The sequence below is a fragment of the Bubalus bubalis genome, chromosome 23, assembly GCF_019923935.1.
Source record: "Bubalus bubalis isolate 160015118507 breed Murrah chromosome 23, NDDB_SH_1, whole genome shotgun sequence".
In the NCBI taxonomy this organism is placed as follows: domain Eukaryota; kingdom Metazoa; phylum Chordata; class Mammalia; order Artiodactyla; family Bovidae; genus Bubalus; species Bubalus bubalis.
The window spans coordinates 38,463,314-38,483,566 of NC_059179.1; positions in this window are offsets into that span (position 1 = coordinate 38,463,314).

The window sequence follows — 20,253 nt, forward strand, 5'->3', positions numbered from 1 at the left end:
AAGTACTGGAGTCTCAGCTTTAGCATCATTCCTTCCAAAGAACATCCAGGACTGATCTCCTTTACAATGGACTGGTTGGATCTCCTTGCTGAATATTCATTGGAAGGACTGATGCTGAAGCTGAAACTCCAACACTTTGGCCACCTGATGTGAAGAACTGATTCATTGGAAAGGACCCTGATGCTGGGAAAGATTGAAGATGGGAGGAGAAGGGGATGACAGAGGATGGGATGGTTGGATGGTAACACTGACTTGATGGACATGAGTTTGAGCAAGCTCCGGGAGTTGGTGATGTACAGGGAAGCCTGGCGTGCTGCAGTCCATGGGGTCCCAAAGAGACAAACACGACTGAGAGACAGAACTGAACTGAAACTATTCCAAAGAATTGAAAGAGAGTAATTCTGATTTTATGATTATGTATCTGATTATGATGAATTTAAGCAGTGACATTTTATGACACCCCCTCACCACCACCATCTGGGGTCTGTTTCCCCTTCCCTTGAGTCTAGTTGCATTTGACCAATACAAGAAGTGACATTGTTTCAGTCTCCAGCCCATCTCTTGCAATGGTCATTCTGAGGAAAGACAGCTGCCATCTAAGACCCATCCTTTGGAGACTACCATGCTGTGAGGAAGCCCAAGTTAACTGCATAGAAACACTCCTGGGAAAAAGAGAAAGGGAGAAAGAAAGAAAGCTCCAGTTCATCCAACTACTCCAGGTCAGTGTCAGACATGTGACTGAAAAAGCCATGGGTTGGGATAATTTGAGAGAGTAGCACTGAAACATATACAAATAGATAGCCAAGGGGAGTTTGATACATGACGCAGGGAATCTTGAGCTGGCGCTCTGTGACAACACAGAGGGGTAGGAAAGGGAAGGAGGGGGCAGGGGGATTCAAGAGGGAGGAAAATATGTATACTAATGCTGGTTCAAGTTGATGTATGGCAAAAACCATCACAATATTGTAATTATCCTCTAATTAAAAAATAAATATTAAAAAAAGAAGAGTCAGGGAACTCAACCAAGAGCCAGAACCAGGGTCCCCAACATGTAAAGCCCTGTGAGCTGCACCAGTCATCCTCTGTCATTTGAGTCAGTTTAAGTAGAGACAAGCCATTTTTGCTGTGCCTTACTTGAATTCCTGACCCACAGACCTATAAGCATAATAAAATAGTTGTTTAAATAACCAATTTTGGAAAGGTTTGTTACACAGCAATAGATAACTGTACCACTGATATATCCACGTAGTGAACATTAAGTAGAATTTTCTCATGGTGATTGACATGCTGAACTTTGGAGTCAAGCTGACAGGGATTTGAGACTCTCTGCCTTATAATCTTGAGCAAGTTTAAGTCCCCAAGACTTAGTGCTTTCATCCATAAAACAGAAATGACAATTATACCAACCTCATAGAATTTTGTGAAGATGCAATCAGTCAGTGCATATAATCACTCAAAACATAACTATTATTATAATACACATTATATAAAAATATATGTAAGTAATGTAACATATATGTTAGGTGCTCAATAAGTACTCATTGAAAATAAGTACTTCACTCTTATTGTTTATTAATCGCGGGCAGTTCATCTCAGCCAGTAAGTTCAGATTCAGTTTCCCATCTCATCAGTAGTAAGTTTGGGGGCCTTTATTTTTTCTCCCTTGAAAAAGGAAAGTTCCTGAATATGGTGTGGTATCCTGGATTCGATCCTGGGACAGAAAAAGGGTCAGTTCAGTTCAGTTCAATCGCTCAGTTGTGTCCGACTCTTTGCGACTCCATGAACCGCAGCATGCTAGGCCTCCCTGTCCATCACCAACTCCTGGAGTCCACCCAAACCCATGTCCATCGAGTTGGTGATGCCATCCAGCCATCTCATCCTCTGTCGTCCCTTTCTCCTCCTTCCATGAGTCAACACTTCATATGAGGTGCCCAAAGTATTGGAGGTTCAGCTTCAGCATCAGTCCTTTCAATGAACACCCAGGACTGATCTTTAGGATGGACTGGTTGGATCTCCTTGCAGTCCAAGGGACTCTCAAGAGTCTTCTCCAACACCACAGTTCAAAAGCATCAATTCTTCGGCGCTCAGCTTTCTTTATAGTCCAACTCTTACATCCATACATGACTACTGGAAAAACCATAGCCTTGACTAGGTGGACCTTAGAAAAAGTGTATGAGTGGGAAAATTCATGAAATCCAAGACAAATTCTGGAGTGTAGTTAGTAGTAAGCAATATGCAAAGGTTGGTTATATTTACAAATGCACCATGATTATAAATGAGATGCTTACCAATGGGGGAAGCTGTGTTTAGGGTATATGGGACCTCTCTCTATGTTACATTTCAACTTTTTTATACATTTAAATTTATGTCAAAATAAAAAGTGTATTTGTTAAAGGACATTCTTTTCCAAACACTTCTAGGTAGTTGTCCCTTCTGGATTCAGGCAGTAAATTACTAAGTTTTGTCTCTTATCAAAGGTGTTGCTTCCACTGCTATAACAAATCTAACTTTTCAGCTTTCAATAGTAAATGAAACATATCTCTGTCTTTTTCCTGTTTGAAAATATATTTATAATTTAAAAGATGCTTAAGAAAAATTTCTTTCAGTTTTAAGTCAGAAAGATGTTAACTTTTATCATGGATTTTCCTTTTCAGGTTGTAGTGGTCTAATCTGTGGTCTTTCAGCTTGAAACAGTATCTCTTTATATTCAGGCAACATTTTCCATCCAAACATGTGGAAAGTTGCCATGGTGTAAAGGTACTGAGAGAGTAGCATCCTGAGGTCATCAGTCCTCTGTTTAAACTCATCCATTTACTCAACAAATGCTCATTTATTGTGTGGAAAAGCCAGTTCTGGACCTGAGAATTCGAGGGCATAGCAAGGCAGATATGGTCCCTGAGCTGGAACATGAAACCTATGCAGAGACCAACGTGAGTCATTCAGCTATAGAATAAATGTAAAACTGTATACTCACTAAGTTCTGCCCAACTCTTTTGCAACGCTATGGACTGTAGCCCACCAGGCTCCTTTGTCCATGGGATTTTCCAGGCAAGAATACTGAGTGGGTTGCCATTTCCTTCTCCAGGGGATCTTTCCAACCCCGGGATGGAACCCATGGCTCCTGCTACCACTCCTGCATTGGCAGGCAGATTCTTTACCGCTGAGCCACCTGGGGAAGCCTAAATGTAAGACTGTGACTGGGGAAATGCCTCCAGAGAGAGGCAGGTTCACAGTGCTATGTGAAGGGGCCCTTATCGAGTCCGGGGCAATGAGAGACAGAATCAGAGAAGGCTTCCCTCAGAAATGATCACTGCATTGAGCTAAGAAGAATGAATAGACATTTCAGATAATGAGACCAGCATGTACAAGGGCCCTGAGACAGGAGGGAACAGGAGGTGAACAGGAACAGAGAATAAGGAAGAGAAGGGTGTTGGCTAACGTTGGCAACTTGAAGGTCTTGGGAAGGATTTCAGTTTTTTCTAAGAGTAAACAGAAATCATTGACATGCTTTAAGCTGAGAGGTGACATGCTCAGATTTTCTTCTTTAGATGATTGCTCTAACCGCAGTCTGGAGAAGGCCCTGGGAGAGGGAAAGGTAGAAAAAAGCAGCTCAGTTAAGAGGCCGTTGCAGTAGATAAAGAATATGGCAGGAAGGCAACAGCAGAGATGTTTGCAAGAGACATCTGTAATGTAAAGGGGACACGTTTGGAAATAACTGGGTCTAGAGACAGAGGGAAGCATAAAAAAAAAAAAAAAAACCTGGGTTTTTGGTTTGTACCACAAGATGGAAGATTGTACATTTGACTAAAACAGGGGACCCTGGAAGATGACCAGATATGGGGGAAGAACATGAATTTTTTCTTATCCATGTTGAGTTTGAAGTACCTGTGAGACACTCGAGGGCAGAGGTCAAGGAGCAGGAGTACATATGGGCTTGGGATGCAGGAGGCACTCCTGAGCTAAACTGCAAGTGTGCTAATACTCACCTGCAGCAGCGATTGCTGTGGATAAGATGACTTCGGCAGCAACGAATAAAGAGAGAGCTTAAGGCTGAGCTTTCTACGCTGTCAGCATATAAAATTCTGGGGACTCTGCCATGAAAAGAAGACTTGGAAAGCGAGGAAGGAAACTCGGGGAGTGTGGCCCCCCAGGTGACAAAGGGACCAGGGGCAGGAGCCTATGTTCCTCAGCCTCTGCTTAAAAACGGAAAGGAATATGACAAGTCTTAAGTGCAGCTGAGTAATCCTATAAAATGAGGGCTGAACGAAGGGTGTCCATCAAACAAAACACAAATCGGTGACTTTTTAAAATTATTTCTTTCTTTTTGTCTTCGTTGCTGCACTTGGGCTTTCTTTAGTTGCAGCGAGTGGGGTGGGGTGGGGGTTACTCTCCGTTGTGTGCAGGCTTCTCATTGCAGGGGCTTCTCTTGTTGTGGAGCACAGGCTCTAGGCCCATGGGCTTCAGCAGTTGTGGCATATGGGCTTTAGTTGCTCTGCAGAAGGTGGGATCTTCCCAGACCAGGGATCGAACGCATGTCCTCTGCCTTGGCAGGGGATTCCCATCCACTGTTCCATCAGAAAAGTCCAAATTGCTGACTTTAACAAAGCAGATTGGTGGGACCAGAAACCAAATTGAAGTAAATAAGAAATGAGTAGAAAGGGAGGAAACAGAGATGACACATTAAAGAACTCGTCAAGAAGTGTGGTCACTGGTGGGGGGACTGGGATCAATTTTAATAGCCAGTAAAAGTTTCCATTTGAGATAATGCTGAATATCTATGAGTGGAAATGAATAAATAATGGATAGCCTAAGTGTCCGGACAGTCACCCAAGTGACTCTCATCTTTGGGAAATGTGTATCATATGGGTCAAGGTACAGTCAGGACACAGAAATCACTCTATCTATCTGAACAGAGATCATTTAATGTGAAGAACTGTTAATAAGGTTAAAAAAAAAACTATTAAATAACCAAAAGACTTAAAAAGACCACTTTCAGGCATTACAGAGGTAGCTACTGCAGAAGGCAAGAACAACCATTCCTAGGGCTGGAGAAACAAAGGGAAAGTTTGGATTATTAAAATTTAGAAGCTTAGAAGAGGGCCTGGTGGAGTGGGATCCAGACCTCTGAGGAGGAAGGACTGGCCAGAATACATGCTGCTAAGGGGTTCCATGAGGTTTGTTCTGTAAGCACTGGGGAAACTGTGAACTGGATCCAGCCACTGCTTCAGGAAGGAATGCAACTGCCAGGGTGGAGCAGCCCAGTCTGGAGAGGTACTCAGAAAGGGGAAACCAAGAGGAAGGAGCAAGTCTCTTCTTCCTCCTCCATCTCCCTCTAGCTCCCCCTACTGGTAGAGCCTCACAAGGAGCCACTTCAGTTCAGTTCAGTCACTCAGTGGAGTCTCTTTTCCGATCCCGTGGACTGCAGCGGGCCAGGCTTCCCTGTACATCACCAACTCCTGGAGCCTACTCAAACTCATGTCCATCGAGTTGGTGATGCCATCCAACCATCTCATCCTCTGTCATCCCCTTCTCCTCCTGCGTTTAATCTTTCCCAGTAATATGCCGGCAAATCTGGAAAACTCAGCAGTGACCACAGGACTCGAAAAGGTCGGTTTTCATTCCAGTCCCAAAGAAAGGCAATGCAAAATGCCAAATGTCCAAACTACCATACAATTACACTCATTTTACATGCTAACAAAGTTGCTCAAATCTTTTAAGTTAAGCTTGAACAGTATGTGAACCAAGAAATTCCAGATGTACAAACTGGATTTAGAAAAGGCAGAGGATCCAGAGATCAAATTGCCAACACGCGTTGGATCATAGAAAAATCAAGGGATTTCCAGAAAAACCTCTATTTCTGCTTCATTGGTTATGCTAAAGCCTTTGACTGTGTGGATCACAACAAACTGTGGAAAATTCTTAAAGAGATGGGAATACCAGACCACCTTACCTGTCTTCTGAGAAACTTGTGTGTGGGTCAAGAAGCAACAGTTAGAATCAGAAATGGAGCAACAGATGAGTTCAAAACTGGGAAAGGAGTACATCAAGGCTGTATACTGTCACCCTGCTTATTTAACTTATATGCAGAGTACATCATGCAAAATGCTGGGCTGGATGAATCACAAGCTGGAATCAAGATTGCCAGGAGAAATATCAACAACCTCGGATACGTAGATGATACCACTTAATGGCAGAAAGTGAAGGGGAACTAAAGAGCCTCTTGATGAGGGTGAAAAAGAAGAGTGAAAAAGTTGGCTTAAAATTCAGCATTCAAAAAACTAATATCATGACATCTTGTCCCACTACTTCATGACAAACAGAAGTGGGGAAAGTGGAAACAATGACAGATTTTATTTTCTTGGGCTCCAAAATCACTGCAGACATTGACTGCAGTTGGAAAATTAAAAGACATTTGCTCCTTGGAAGAAAAGCTATGACAAACCTAGACAGCATATTAAAATGCAGAGACATCACTTTGCTGACAATCCATATTGTCAAAGCTTTGGTTTTTCCAGTAGTCATATACAGATGTGAAAGCTGGACCATAAAGAAGGCTGAGCACAGAGAATTGATGCTTTTGAACTGTGATGCTAGAGAAGACTCTTGAGAGTCCCTTAGACTGCAAGGAGCTCAACCAGTCAATCCTAAAGAAAATCAACCTCGAGTATTCATTGGAAGGACTGATGCTGAAGCTGAAACCGCAATACAGTTTGGCCACCTGATACAAAGAGCTGACTCATTGGAAAAGATCCTGATTCTGGGAAAGATTGAAGGCAAAAGGAGAAGGGGGCGGCTTAGAATGAAATGGTTAGATAGCATTAATGGACATGAATTTGAGCAAACTCAGGGAGATAGTGAAGGACAGGGAAGACTGGCATGCTGCAGTCCATGGGGGTTGCAAAGAGTTGGACACAATTTAATGACTGAACAACAACAATAATGCTCTTAGGAAGGAACGTTGGCTGCCAGAGTATCCTGTGTGGGAGGCTGAACTTGTGTGCCCTTCATCAACTGAAGCAGGCTTCATTTTCACCGGTATGGAAATGGGGATGGGAATTTTTTTAATGCTTATTTTTTTCATTATTTAAGAGCTACTCTCATTTGATTAAATTTGATATATTTAGAAAAATAAAAAGAAATGTATTTGTTAAATCACTCAGTACTCTACTACCTAAAGACAAATATTGGTCATGCTTACTTATGTATCTATCCTGACCTTTTATACATAATTTTGCTTTTCTTTTATATGATTACGATCAGTTGAATATAAAATTCTGTACTCTGATTGTCTTTTTCACTTAATCTTATTTGACAAACATTTTCCTTGCTACTACAAAGCCTCTGTAAACAATTTTTAATGGCTATGCACCATCCCTTTGAAGAGGATGTTTCATAATTTACCCACCTGTTTTTTAATGGTCAAACATTTCATTGATTTCTAATTTCTTATTCTTCTAAATGACATTTCAATAAACATCATTGTGCATATGAGCGTGTGCTAGTGGTAAAGAACCTGCTTGTCAATGCAGGAGACATAAAAGATGTAGGTTCAATCCCTGAGTCAGGAAGGTCCCCTGAAGAAGGGGATAGCAACCCACTCTAGTATTCTTGCCTGGAAAATCCCACAGATAGAGGAGTCTGGCAGGCCATAGTCCATGGGATCACAAGAGTAGGACACGACTTAGCAACCAAACCACTGCCACAGGTATTAATACCTTGGCCAAGCTAAGTGACTGGTGTCTAAGTCTTTCTTACAGAGACATAGAGACAGGTGGGGTGGGTAGAGACTAAGGGAGAGAGGTCTTTCCAGATTTCAGCAGGATTTGAACCTGCTGGTGTGTCTTCAGCATACAGAGGACTCTGAGAAATACTGCATTGCTGGGCCCCTGGCTTTGTCATATTGGAACCACCTGGAACCAGCAAGCTTGTCAGGAAATCCATTTGTCACTGTGGGTCCTGGCAGCAGGGGTGATAAAAAAAATTGTCACTTCCGTGTGGCTTCTTGTGAAGGGGAGCTAGAGTGGACTGCCTCTCTGTGACTGTTGGTGTTCATTCAACAACCTTCTGGGGCTTTGAGAGGCCCTATGCATTATGTGTCATGGAAGTGGGAGAGTCAGGGAGGTGTGGTTTGTTCATCAAGGTGGGGGTCCTTTATCCCTCGTGCTCCTGAAGCCTGAGAAAATCAGGGTTGATGCTTTCATTAAATCATTGTTATGAAATATTTATTGTGTAAGTACATAAAAGCTTGAAACCCATTTCCTAAAATTCTTTTTAAGACGGTCTCCCAGAAACTGAAAGATGAGAGAGAATTGGAGAGCTAAAATCAACTAGGAGTCTCTTTTGACATTTTTTTTTTTTTTTTTTGGACAAGGAGACATGCCGATGTCAAGCTCCTGAGGTGACAAAATAGCAAAACTGCAGACCAGGAGGCCAGAGTCATGTCCCACTCACTCCAAGTGGCTGCAAACAGGATCGAGGTAGACTCTGCTTGACGTCCTTGGGGAGAAACTCCATCAACCAGCCTTAGAGGCCAATGGAAGGAACTTTCCAGCAAGAGAAAAAGAGGGAGGGCATTTGCCACCTCCCTTTCTCCAGAGAGCCACAGAATCCTGCAGGAGACCTCTGGGATCTTTCTAGAGCCTGTACAGGGCAGCTGGGAATTACATTTGGCCAGAAAGGTTTGAAACCTGGAGACCCTCAGCAAAGGCTCAAAACTGGTTGCTGAGTGGGCCTCCCCATTGGAGTTTTTGCTGAGCAAAATGACTTGAAAACGATCCAATCAATGACAAAGCACTGCTGGCAACTGAGCCCTTGCAAGTCATTTGAAAGCGGACTCTTCCTCCTCTGAGACCAACCCTTGGCCACCTGGGTCAATAATTATGGAGTTGTTTGGACTGGAAGGAACTTGGCCGGGGTCATTTAGTCCATTCCCATGCCTTGCGCTGGGATTGAGTTCATTATTCTAAACAACCTGTAATAAAGAGGTCTCTCCTCTCTCCCAGAATAGCTCCAGGGATGGAAATTCCACTTTCTTTGGCAGTTCATTCCCTTGTTTTGCTTGTTCTCCTGTTCTGCACAATCCCCTGGTTTGGTTTTTCTTTTTTCTTTTTTTTCAATCTTCTCAAGCTCTGAGCCCGTGTTTTGCCTCCTGTAACTTAAGCCATGGAAAGCAATTCCTTCGATAACATCATCTCACCTATTGTGAAACTGCTAGGAGCCCTGTCTTCTGTTGTCTTCCGAAGACAGAACATGGTTTGGGCTCTTAGCTAGTCTGTCTTCCAAATCCTGAGTGGCTTTCTTTTGTTTGTTTGGGGTTTTCTCCACCTCTTAGCCAAACTCTCTAGAATCACTGTCTCTTAAGGCGGTGGGGGGGTGGGGGGGAACTCACAAAAGCATCTGCTAAGAGTGACAAGGATACCCCAGATTCTTTGCCTCCTGGATCCCAGGATGTTTTAATGGAAGTCCTTAAATTGTGGGTGCAGGAAAGGGTTTCAGGTGGAATTACCATGAAACAACTTCTCTGAGCGGATGTTCAAAGGATTACCAGGATGGTTTTACAATTCAGTGCTGATGAAAACACAAATGTGGAAGGCATTTCCAAGTGTGCCCACTGCCTTCCTAAATAAAGCCCTGATCTCAAGTCTGTTCACTTCTCCCCAAATCTCTGTCTCTCTTCTTGTTCTTCAGTTCTTTTGTCAGCTCCTCTGGGTGCCCCACCCACCCACCCACAACCACAGCCTAGGAAACCCCAGGCTTCTTTTGAATTCAGCTGTTTCCACCCAGGCAGCTGGACCACAGGCTGATGGAAGCGCCCCTCAGCCTCCTCCTGGCTGGTCACAGTCCTGAACCGTGCTCCGGGGACCTTAGAGTTAATCTGAGCCTTGTTTCATCTTCTGAGCATCCGCTCCCAAGGCAGGATGCATTACTTTGACTTGTCTCTGTTTTGGCTCCCGGTCAATTTCAATCTATTGCAGTCCCATTTCCAATCGGTCTCCTGGTCTTTGGACCCCCAACACTGGGAGCACCTGGAAACGTAATTAAAATGCAGATTCCCTGGCCAAATCCATACTCAGCTAATTAGCATCTCTAGGGATACAGTCCAAGTGCCTGCATCTTCAATCACCTCCTCAGATGCTCCTTGGGCCCAGAATGTCATGTGAAGCTGAGAGCATGGGAGGCATATGTCTCCAGCAGGAACCTTGTGCTACCGTTCCTCACAATTTTCTTTCAGTCTGCATCTCATCTCTACTTCTCATCCTCAAGGTGAGGTCTCCAGGACCAGGGTAGCCCATCCATGTCTCTGAATCCCCTGTAGATGGAGCCAGTTGACCTGTAAATGTGACAGCCAGGTGCCCTGAGACCTGCAGGGCCAGCAGCCTGGCCTCCTCCACAAGGACTCTGAGTAGGAGTCCATGAGCTCCTGCTGATGAATCACACTTGGCTACCTCTGTATCTTTCAAAGCACTGTTCCCATGCATGCGTCTCATACACAATGCCAACCGTGGTTATTCTTCCTGGAGCTTTTATTATGGACTGAGCCCTGTTCTGACCAGGACTTGGCATGAACTTGGATGTTACTTCATAGGGTCAGTAAGAGCTCGAAATGCCACAATGCACGTGAAGTGCTTACAATAGCCCCTTGAAGGTGGTAAGCTCTCAATAAGTTAGTTTCTACTAACTTCTATGATGATGAAGATGAGGGGGAGGATAACGATGATAGCAATCACTCAGCTGAGTTTTTAGAAGACATAATGCAAGGTCTTGACAGGGGTGTGCCTGATCCAAGATCAGGATATGGGCTCTTCCAGTCCAGTTGCAGAGTTTCAGTCCTCCCTTTGCTCCTGGGGGACCTTGTAGGGACCAGGAAGAGATGGGCAGGGCCACAGACAGAGAGAGGTGGCTCTCGTGGGTCTTTGACTCCTTCCCATCCCCACACAGAGCATAGTTCTGCCCACACTTGTCACCCCATCAGGTCTCATATCCTCTCCAAGCCCTGATAAGCATTGCTGTTTGGGCCACCAAATAATTCCCCAAACCATTCCAGCTTATGAGCTTCCAGAAGCCAGTAACTAATAGAGATAAATGGTCTCAACCTCTTCAGAAATGTTCTTTTCTCATAAAGGGATGGGAAAACTGTCAGATTTCCAAATTTAGAAGTAGACTGTCAGTAAATATTATTTGTATATTTTCTTACATAAGTGTTAAATGTGTACACATTTATGGTCATTTACCTTCCAAGAACTGAATGAAGCTTACTATATGGCACATTCAGTAGCACTTTAAAAAAGCAAACACAAAAATCTTATAGTGGTCAGAGCAGGGATGGGGGAAGAGGCATCACTATTCCCAAACCAGGCCACTGGGGTTGGGTGCAGCTAAGCCTTCCACTGAACCCCAACCTTCCCAGTAAATGGGACGAAATATTTGGGAAGGAGACTCCTTTCCTCCAGTCATGAACACATAGGCCTTCTCTCCTGGCAGAGATGACTCTGAGGGTTTCAATGAGGCACGAGAGGGTAGCTTGGACCTCCACCTTTAGGTTTTAGCAGTGCTCAAGGTCAGCGGATGGTGCTGAAGAAACAAGATCCTGCAGTGTTTGATCCTGCAGTTTTCAGAGCAGCACCACGTGGTGAGACATACAGGTGCTATGGCCACGCACAAGGGCGACTCAGACCAATGGGAGACATGGTTTTACCTGAAAGAGAAAAAGGGCAGCAAATTTCTCCCTGGAGAGACCATCTGTGTGTGTGTGTGTGTGTGCACCCCACTTAGCTTCGGTGTGCTCTTTCTGTTATTAAAGCAAAGACTGCTTTCAATTCTGAAATTGACCCTGGCCCTCGCTTTGAGCCCAGCCTGGCCCCGGGTGCAGCCCACAGTCACTACAGCGGGGCCGTCCTCTCTTGCAGACATCCAAGACAAAGAAGACACACCACTTAGGAAGGTGAGATGCCTTTTAAAAATTAGACAAAATCTTAGAGGGTGTATTTCCTTTATCTCTAGACCTACATCCATTAACCCGCACTCGAGGACAATCAGGGCTGCTGTTCAGGGAGGCAGCTCAGATGAGTCAAACCTGCCATCATATATTGAGGAAAGAGGGAGACGCCGCACAGGTTTTAGTTTGGGGCTTTTTTTTTTTTAATGTCTGTTTCCAGGGAAGCAGCTTGTGCTGAATGCGGCCTGATAGAAATTCAAGATAAAACTCTCATGGATTCTGCCGAACTATAGTGTCACTGAGACAATTTGCACAGTCTGTGAACTGCTCCCATTGGCCAAACTTCTTTTTCAGCTGTTCTAAACTTCATCTCATCTAGCTCTTATCTTTTAACTATATGGAGCAGAATTTAAAATTATAAACTTCAGGGAGGAGGGAAGAGAGGCAGGGTTACCTGAATAACTGGGACCAGACAACGGCCGGGGAGATGTCTGACTTTCTTTTGAAGACTCCAAACCCTGAACCATGACCTATTCTGGGCCTGTCTGATCCTCTTTGCTCATACAGTACTTATCACTATGACAGTACACTTGCAAATATACTGGGTCCTTTTCCCAGTATCAGTGTGAATATCTAGGTTCCTTCCGTAGCAGCCATCTCTTTAAACCCTTACAATACATATGGATTTTGCTCTCTGGCTCTTCTTGCATATTCCTATCAAACATTTTTTTTTTCTTTCAGAAGTTGTTTTCTATCTTTTATTGCTCAAATAATCATCTCCTGTATTATTGAGAAAAAACCCAAAGCTGTCAACATTCCTGGACTCAGGTCTCTAGCAAACTCACCATCCACCCTTCCCTCCTCTCACCCCCATCTGCTTATAATTTAATGTTCTGTATGTTTTAATCATTTCGTTAGCCATGTCTTTATTTTGAAATGCAACTAATTCTTCAGTTCAAACAAACAGCCAGCAATTCTAAAAATGAGACCATTCTTTCCTTTGGGGTAGAGGCTGATCTAGAAGAAATATCACACCTATTATGAGAAGGGTGAAAGAATTTGAATGCTCCTTTTTTTTTTTTCTTTTAATCATTGATTCTTAAAAGTGGAATAGATCTTAGAGATTTGTTGATTAGCTCCACAGGTGTGGAACTAACTTTTAAAGAAATCGTCTCATGTCCTTCTGAACACCGTGAAAAAGCCATTATTATTATTAAGGTTTATCAGCAAATAGACAAAAAAAAATTATGTCATAAAATACTCATTCCTATGAGTAGCTCAGTATGTCTGACCTATACTTAGTCACAAAGGACACAAAAGAGAAAACTGACCCTACTATAGAAGTGGTATATTTTATTAGCTTACTTTCTTTATAGGAGATTACATTTATAAGGTGGGGATTTGGGGAATCATATTTTGCTGTGAGGGGAAGAGAATTTACCAAGTGCTTTACTTAATTTCTTTTGCCCCTGAATTTCAGATTTTTTCTACCTCAGATATGAAGTTGCTGAAATTCCAGCACTTGCTTCATTTTAACATTACATTGGTGACTTCAGTGTAAAACATGGAATTGACATCTTTATTTTCAAATATTTGATTAATTTCTGGTAATAAAAACGTTCTTTCAACATTTTAGAAGCACAACTAACATCTACCACACAATTTTCACTTAACAAAAGTTTGTTGAAGCCTGAGTAGATAAATGGGCAGGCCACATTTTGACATTTAATATTTGTATCTTAATTCAGCTTTAAGAGCCAGTATTTATTAATGTTAGTACATAGCAAGTACACTTTCTGATGTATCTCTTCCAGTGAAGATATTCTCTACTTCCAAAACATAAATCAGAAACATTTAAATTTCCATATAAAGATTGAAATGATGATCATCTATTAGCAAAGTTGTCTTGCAGGAACTGTTTTCGAGCACATTTGGTTAAGTTATTGACAGATGGGAAGCCTGTGTGGGCAGACACAAATGGTTGTCACACGCCATCTAGTGGCTCTCTGAGAAAGTGTGCTCATTTCCAGGGAAAGATTTTTGGAGCCAGCTGGTCTGCTTCGGAATTTCAGCGCCTGCCAGGAAACCAAGGTACGTTTGTCCATCTTTAAGGCTTTAAACTGAGAGGGACCACTGAGGACAGTATGCCAAATTATCTTCCAAAATCTCTGTCCTAAGGAACACCTAGGAAGTAACTATTCGGGGGAACTCTTTTCTTTCTGGATCCGGAGCAACACTGGGAAGTCATCGGAGAAAGCTTTGCCTGCAACAGTTGTATAAAACAAGGTAAGTAACGTGACGTTCCCTGCTATATTCTTCCCACAGAAACCATCACTGTGTGCAGAAATCCATAATCTGGCCACGACTTCTACAACCCGGAGGACCTGCTTAGCACTGTTGAATTTGCTCAGGGGAAGTTCTGTGGCAGGTGGCTCATTTTAGCCATTGTCTGGTGCTAATTCATAAGACGTCTTAATTCTTATACATATGCGCGATCGTGACATTTTTGTAATTGATCAAAATATGCATTTTACAATTATCAAGAGCCTGATTTTTAACTTTCTAGTGGAAGGCTATTGTAGTACAAAGAATGAGTAGATCCAAAATTAATAGCAGAAATTATCTCCAGGTTTCTTCTTGCAGTGGCAAGCAATTCAAAATAGAGTGAACACTCTGAGTTCTTCTTGCATTGTTTCAGCTCTAAATAACTTAAAGGCAATTTGAAATGGGATAATAAGTCAGTTAGGTGTAGATTTCACAAAAATCACTAAATAAGCAAAGTGTGGGTACAGTGGCATGGTGGGAAGGGCACTCAGTATTTAAGAGTAAATAACTAAGATGAAGACAAGTTGTTTAGGAATCTCACACATCAGACAGTTTTGCTTCTCTCTAGTTTTCTACACTAGCGTGTTTACAGTGCTTGAAAAATGCTGCTTTCAAAGTCATATTAACAACTTTTTAAGACCATCAAATGAGAAACAATTTAGTCTATTAGTTCCAAATAGAAAAGCCGGCAAGACCATTTTGTCTTAAGGTCAATTTTTATTGTAAATATATGCTGAAAGTGAAGAATGCTCAACCTAAAAGATACTTGCTTTTGCCTTTTGAGCTATAATCCCGATCCCTGAGTTGTGATAGAGCTTCAACTACATCTCAAACATTTATTTTTCAATTTCTATATCAAGGGGAACCATGGATCCATTTAAGGTATCTGTATCATTCATTGATAGAGAAGCCTATAAATAAGTAGCAACATGAAGAACCTGATTATTATCCAGGTGACGTCACCTATCAAAAAAATCCTGAAATTTCTTTGATCACTTTAATACAGTATTCTTCTATATCTGTTGTCCTGATAGTGAAAAATATTTTTTTTAATACTGGTATATGGAAAAGCAAATTAGATTTGTGGGCTTAGAACTCCATTGTTGCCTACATATTTAAATGTCCACAAATCTTTTAACTTTCCTTAATTTTATATGTTCAAAGTGATTGTATTTTCCAGAATATTTACCTATTAATTGACATTATCATTGGGAAAAAAAGCAGACTCATTTTTGGCCATGCCACACCCCCACTAGAAATCCCAACTATGATGTCCTATGCTTGTACTATGAGAAGAAAAAAGTAGACTTTGCAAAATTTCAGTCTCTGGTCCTTGGCCTTTCAATGGATTTTCTGTTTTCTTTCAGGCCCTTTGCATCTATGCTATAGCTCAGCTAAGGGCCAGTACAAATAATTTCCCTCACCTTCCAACGTTATATCTTTCAAGTATACCTGAAAATGTAAATCAATGATAATTTTACAATTCTCTGTCCTTAGCAAAGTAGGAGCATGGGGTTCAAGCCATCTATGGTAGCCGTAATATTCCGGGCGATTCTTTAAAATCTCTGACTTTCTCCCCTGGCCACTTTATAGAGATGTTGCTGGGATAAGTGGAGACAATTTCAGGAAGGCTTGGGGCTCAGGAGGACATCAATGAGGAGCATTGTTTTGCACGGTCTGGCTGGAGGGTGCAGGGCAGAGTAAAATTAAGAGCTCCTCTTTTATTGTGGAGCACAGTTGGGCCGTTTGATCTCTTAGTCCTTGGGTAATTGGAGTCTACACAGCATGTGGATCCGGGGCCTGAGCAGCTCGCCTGTGTGCCCATAGCCCGCTGCAGACCCGCCTGCGGCACCGTTGCCCACCCCACCCCGCCACCAGCCAGATCCAGCTTGGATTAAGCCTGGACACAGGCGTAGTTTCCGAGCTGAGAAAACGACAATGTGCAGGTTCTCAGTGGAAGCCATGCTGTTTGTTATCAGGTAGCTAGAAGTAAACAGAAACTATCCTGGATCTGGGAGCCTACCTGCGTGTGGGCGGTTGCCCTCATCATATTCCACGTTCCTCCCTCCAATAATGATCCAACTTCTGATCCAAGCTCTCTGATCCAACTTCACCATCGCAGGCTTGATTTGCACCCTGGATTTCCAGGCAATCTACCTGCTCCCCCGCCCCCAGCTGCCCATGCAGCTCCCTCCTCCAGCCCACGGGGCACTGTGGTTGGTTTACACACCACTCACTCAACGGAGAGTTACCAGACCCCTACCTGACGCCAGACACTCAGCTACTTGGGAGCTCCGCGGTGACCAACAGTAATATGCGTCTGTCCTCAACAAGGAGGGTGACCCATCCTCCCGGTTTGCCCAGAACCGAGTGGGTTTCTGAGGCTTAATGCTTTAGATTTTAAAACTGGTGCCATCCCAGGGAAACTGGGACGAGTTGGGCCCTCTCTCATGAGCCTCACATACGCTATCTTCTACAGCTCCTTGTCTGCTTAGACAATTGTGCCCCTCTCCACAAAGGAGGGTCCTTCACACGTGTGTTGTTGTCTTAGACCTGGAAGCTTGCATTTTTGCATTAGGCAAGACTACAGCCATTTTCCAAACCCACTGCTTCCTTTTCCAGATTAATCCAGGGGTGGATCTAGGTGTTGAAGGGCTTGAAGCTTATACAAACTGAGACCTTCTTTAAGAAAAAGAAGGGAATTCCCTAGTGGTCCAGTGGTTAAGACTCTGTACTTCAATGCAGGGGACTTGGGTTCAATCCCTGGTTGTGGAACTGAGACCCTGCAAGCCAGCTGGCACCACCAAAAAAAAAAAAAGATCAAAATGATAAATATGAAATATAGTGCTTTGGGGGAGGTGACATGCAAAAATGAAACCCTAAGACCTAAAGTTTAAGTTTCATTGGCTTCATGGACAACCCACCTTTATACATAGAAATAGTAATTAGTGCTTAACATTTATTAACTCATGGAATCATCACAGTCAACCTATGAGGCAGGTGGGTTATTATTCCCATTTTACAGATAAGAAAGTTGAGGCCCAAAGAGGTTGGCTAATTTGGATAACTGTGGTCATCCAGCAAGATCCACTCACTGCTCAGCCTCCTTCTCCCAGAAATGGCAAATGACTCTGTCTCCCCTTTGCAACCGAAACTTGCAAAGCAGAATCACTTGGCCAGCAATTCAACAAACTCAATTGGTTTAAAAATAAAATCCTTAAGGTAAGTAGTCAGTCAAATTTTGTGGACTCCTAGAGGTTCTGGGTGACAGGAAACCCAAGAGGAGCCTAAGCACATCTGTGGCTCTTAGTGAAAGGATGTCCTGTGTCAACATGGCATGTCTCTCTAGATGAGGATTAGAATTCTGGCGTGTGCTTTAGTATGTGTGATGGTTGTACCTGGGAATCTACTTTCACCAGCTAAGGAAAGGTACTGGATTCTCCTGTCTATTGGCAAGTCTGAGGAACTATTGTCTTACCTTGGTCCTTAGCATGACTCTTTTCACATTCTTTATCCCCCTTCTTGCCCAGCCTCTACGAGACACACTGTGGGTATCCCTTGGTCCATAGTCCTATACGGAAACCACTGAAGAGGGGAAGTGGCCAGAGGATTAAGAGTGTGTACTTTGCCACCAAACTCCCTGGCTTGGAATCCTGGCTCTGGGACCTTGAGTGAGTCATTTTACTTCTCTGTGCCTTGGTTTCTCCATCTGTAAAGTGGGAATGATAACAGTATATATCTCCCTGGGTCATTGTGAAGAGTAAATGAGTAAACATATATATACAATGCTTAAAACAGGACCAGGGGCATAGTAATACTACAACTGTTAACTTTTACTATCATCATCAAGTAATTACTATTACTGGCAATTGGGCACTTCCGTGCAGAAATTCCAACACAGAGAAAGGGCGGTATGCCAGGTACAAGATTGCAGGCTGAGCATTCAAATGGTCGTTTCCACTTAGAACCAGCAGTGAGCAGCGTTGAAGTCTCCCTTCCCTTGATGGTCCCTTGGTTTGGGTCTGTCTGTGGGACACAAGTTTAGCCTAGACGTAGCGCTTGAAATAGCACCTCTTAGGTGGCCCATCAGTTGCTAATTAAAGGGGTATTAACCCTAATGGGTTGGGAAGCAGGACTCACATTTACCTGCTGTGGGTTTCCACCAGCTGAGCAGACAGCTCCCCTCCACCCCCCAGACCATGCACCTTGGGGTGATGGGGGCCTCAGGAGAGGGAAGTTGGGGGCAGGGGCTAACGTTCTGCAACTTCCGAATCTGCTTATTGTTCCCGACAAAAAATAATATAATAAAGCTAGAGACGTGCTCGCACCAATCAGTCACAGGTGCTGATAATAGTTCACCTAATTACTTCATTATTTTTTGCCACTCCACAGAGCAGTTTGTATTTACGGTCCTGTATATGGTTCTATTACTACCACTTATTGTGACGATTCCAACAATTCCGGGGAGCCTCTGAGGGGCTGGACAAGTAGAATCTTGTTTTTCTTGATTTCCCCGGGGTGGGGGGGTAGGAGGTGGGGGCTGGTTGGGGGTGGGGTGGGGAGAGAGGAGGAGCCTGGAGGAAAAAGCATCCTGCCGCCATGGGCCCACAATTGCTCATCTGAGATGAGTGATAAATGATGGGTGATTTTTAAAATGCAGAATTTTAAAACAAAGCACACACATAATATCCTATGAGGTCCAAGGCCAGCCGTGGTGAAAAAGAGAAGAAGACAAGATTGAACTGCCCGGGCCTGCACCCCTGATGGAAAAGGGCTCAGACCCAGCCCTGCATCATTAGGTTGGAAGCAGAGCTGGAGGCGGTCCCTAATGAATACCAGGCCACAAATTAACGGAGTTGGTTTGGGAAAACATTGTGAATTTTAGTCACTCAAGCATCAGTAAATCTGCTAGAAGTCAGGAGTGGTTGTTTATAGCTTGTTAAGATGTTGATTGTTTACAAATTACATTTCCCTTTGAAAAAGTGGGCACCTCGCAGAGGCTTCTTGTCACTCATCGCGTGCTGGGGTGCTTCCTGCCAGGGAGAAAGGCTGCCTTCTGTTCGCCGATCTAATTGGGGCAGCTCTCCACTTTGGGGCCCCTTCCTCTCCCTGGCCCCTTCTCTCCCTTCCTCCTGCATTTCAAAATCACTGTTAAGCCCAGTTGCCCTGGAAGCACCATTTCAGACAAGCCCTGGGCTCGGCACAGCCTTCTCTGTGCTCGTTATTTGCAGACATCCAGAAGGATGGATGCTGAGCACTGCCTGGTCTCCCCCTCTCAGGCCCTCCTGCCTTTCAAAGAGGCTTCAAGGGCCTGATTTACACACCAGGGCTCATTTGCAAGGTTGGGAGCCAAAAGCAAGCAAATAAGCAAGCAAACAAAATAAATCGTGCCTGCTCCTGCTATTTTCACCGATTGCAAAGATAGGGGGCCAAGTCAGGGCAGGTTGGAGGCCACGCATCCTGAGTCCCTCCTGTGACTGAGACCCAGAGGGGAAGTGGCAGCTCCGAAGCCTGGATCCAGCCAGAGCAGAACCCAGGCTGTGGACTTCCTGTGGGCAAAACACCTCATGGGAGTGGCTTTCCTGCATCTTTGCTTCCCTGTTGAAACCTAGTCATCATGCATTCAACAGGTTTCTGCCATGGCGAACACAGTCGCAGCCTCCTCAATGGTCCCCAGGGGAGCTCCTCTATCTGGGAATGTAGGGGTTCCTGTGATGCCCTGTCCTTTGTAGCTGGAGCTTCTTCCTACACATTTTCCTTGTGTGATTTTTGTGGCCTGTTCCCCTTTTCTGGCTCTTCCAGAATTAGAAACCCGCCCGTGTGGTCCAAAAGCCATCCAGCTAGACCCTGGGAAGGAGGTGGGGGGTGGGGGTGGGAGTGTTGTTGTTCAGTTACTTAGTTCTGACTCTGTTGTTCAGTTCTGACTCTGCGACCCCATAGACTGCAGCACGCCAGGCTTCCCTGTCCTTCATCATCTCCCGGAGTTTGCTCAA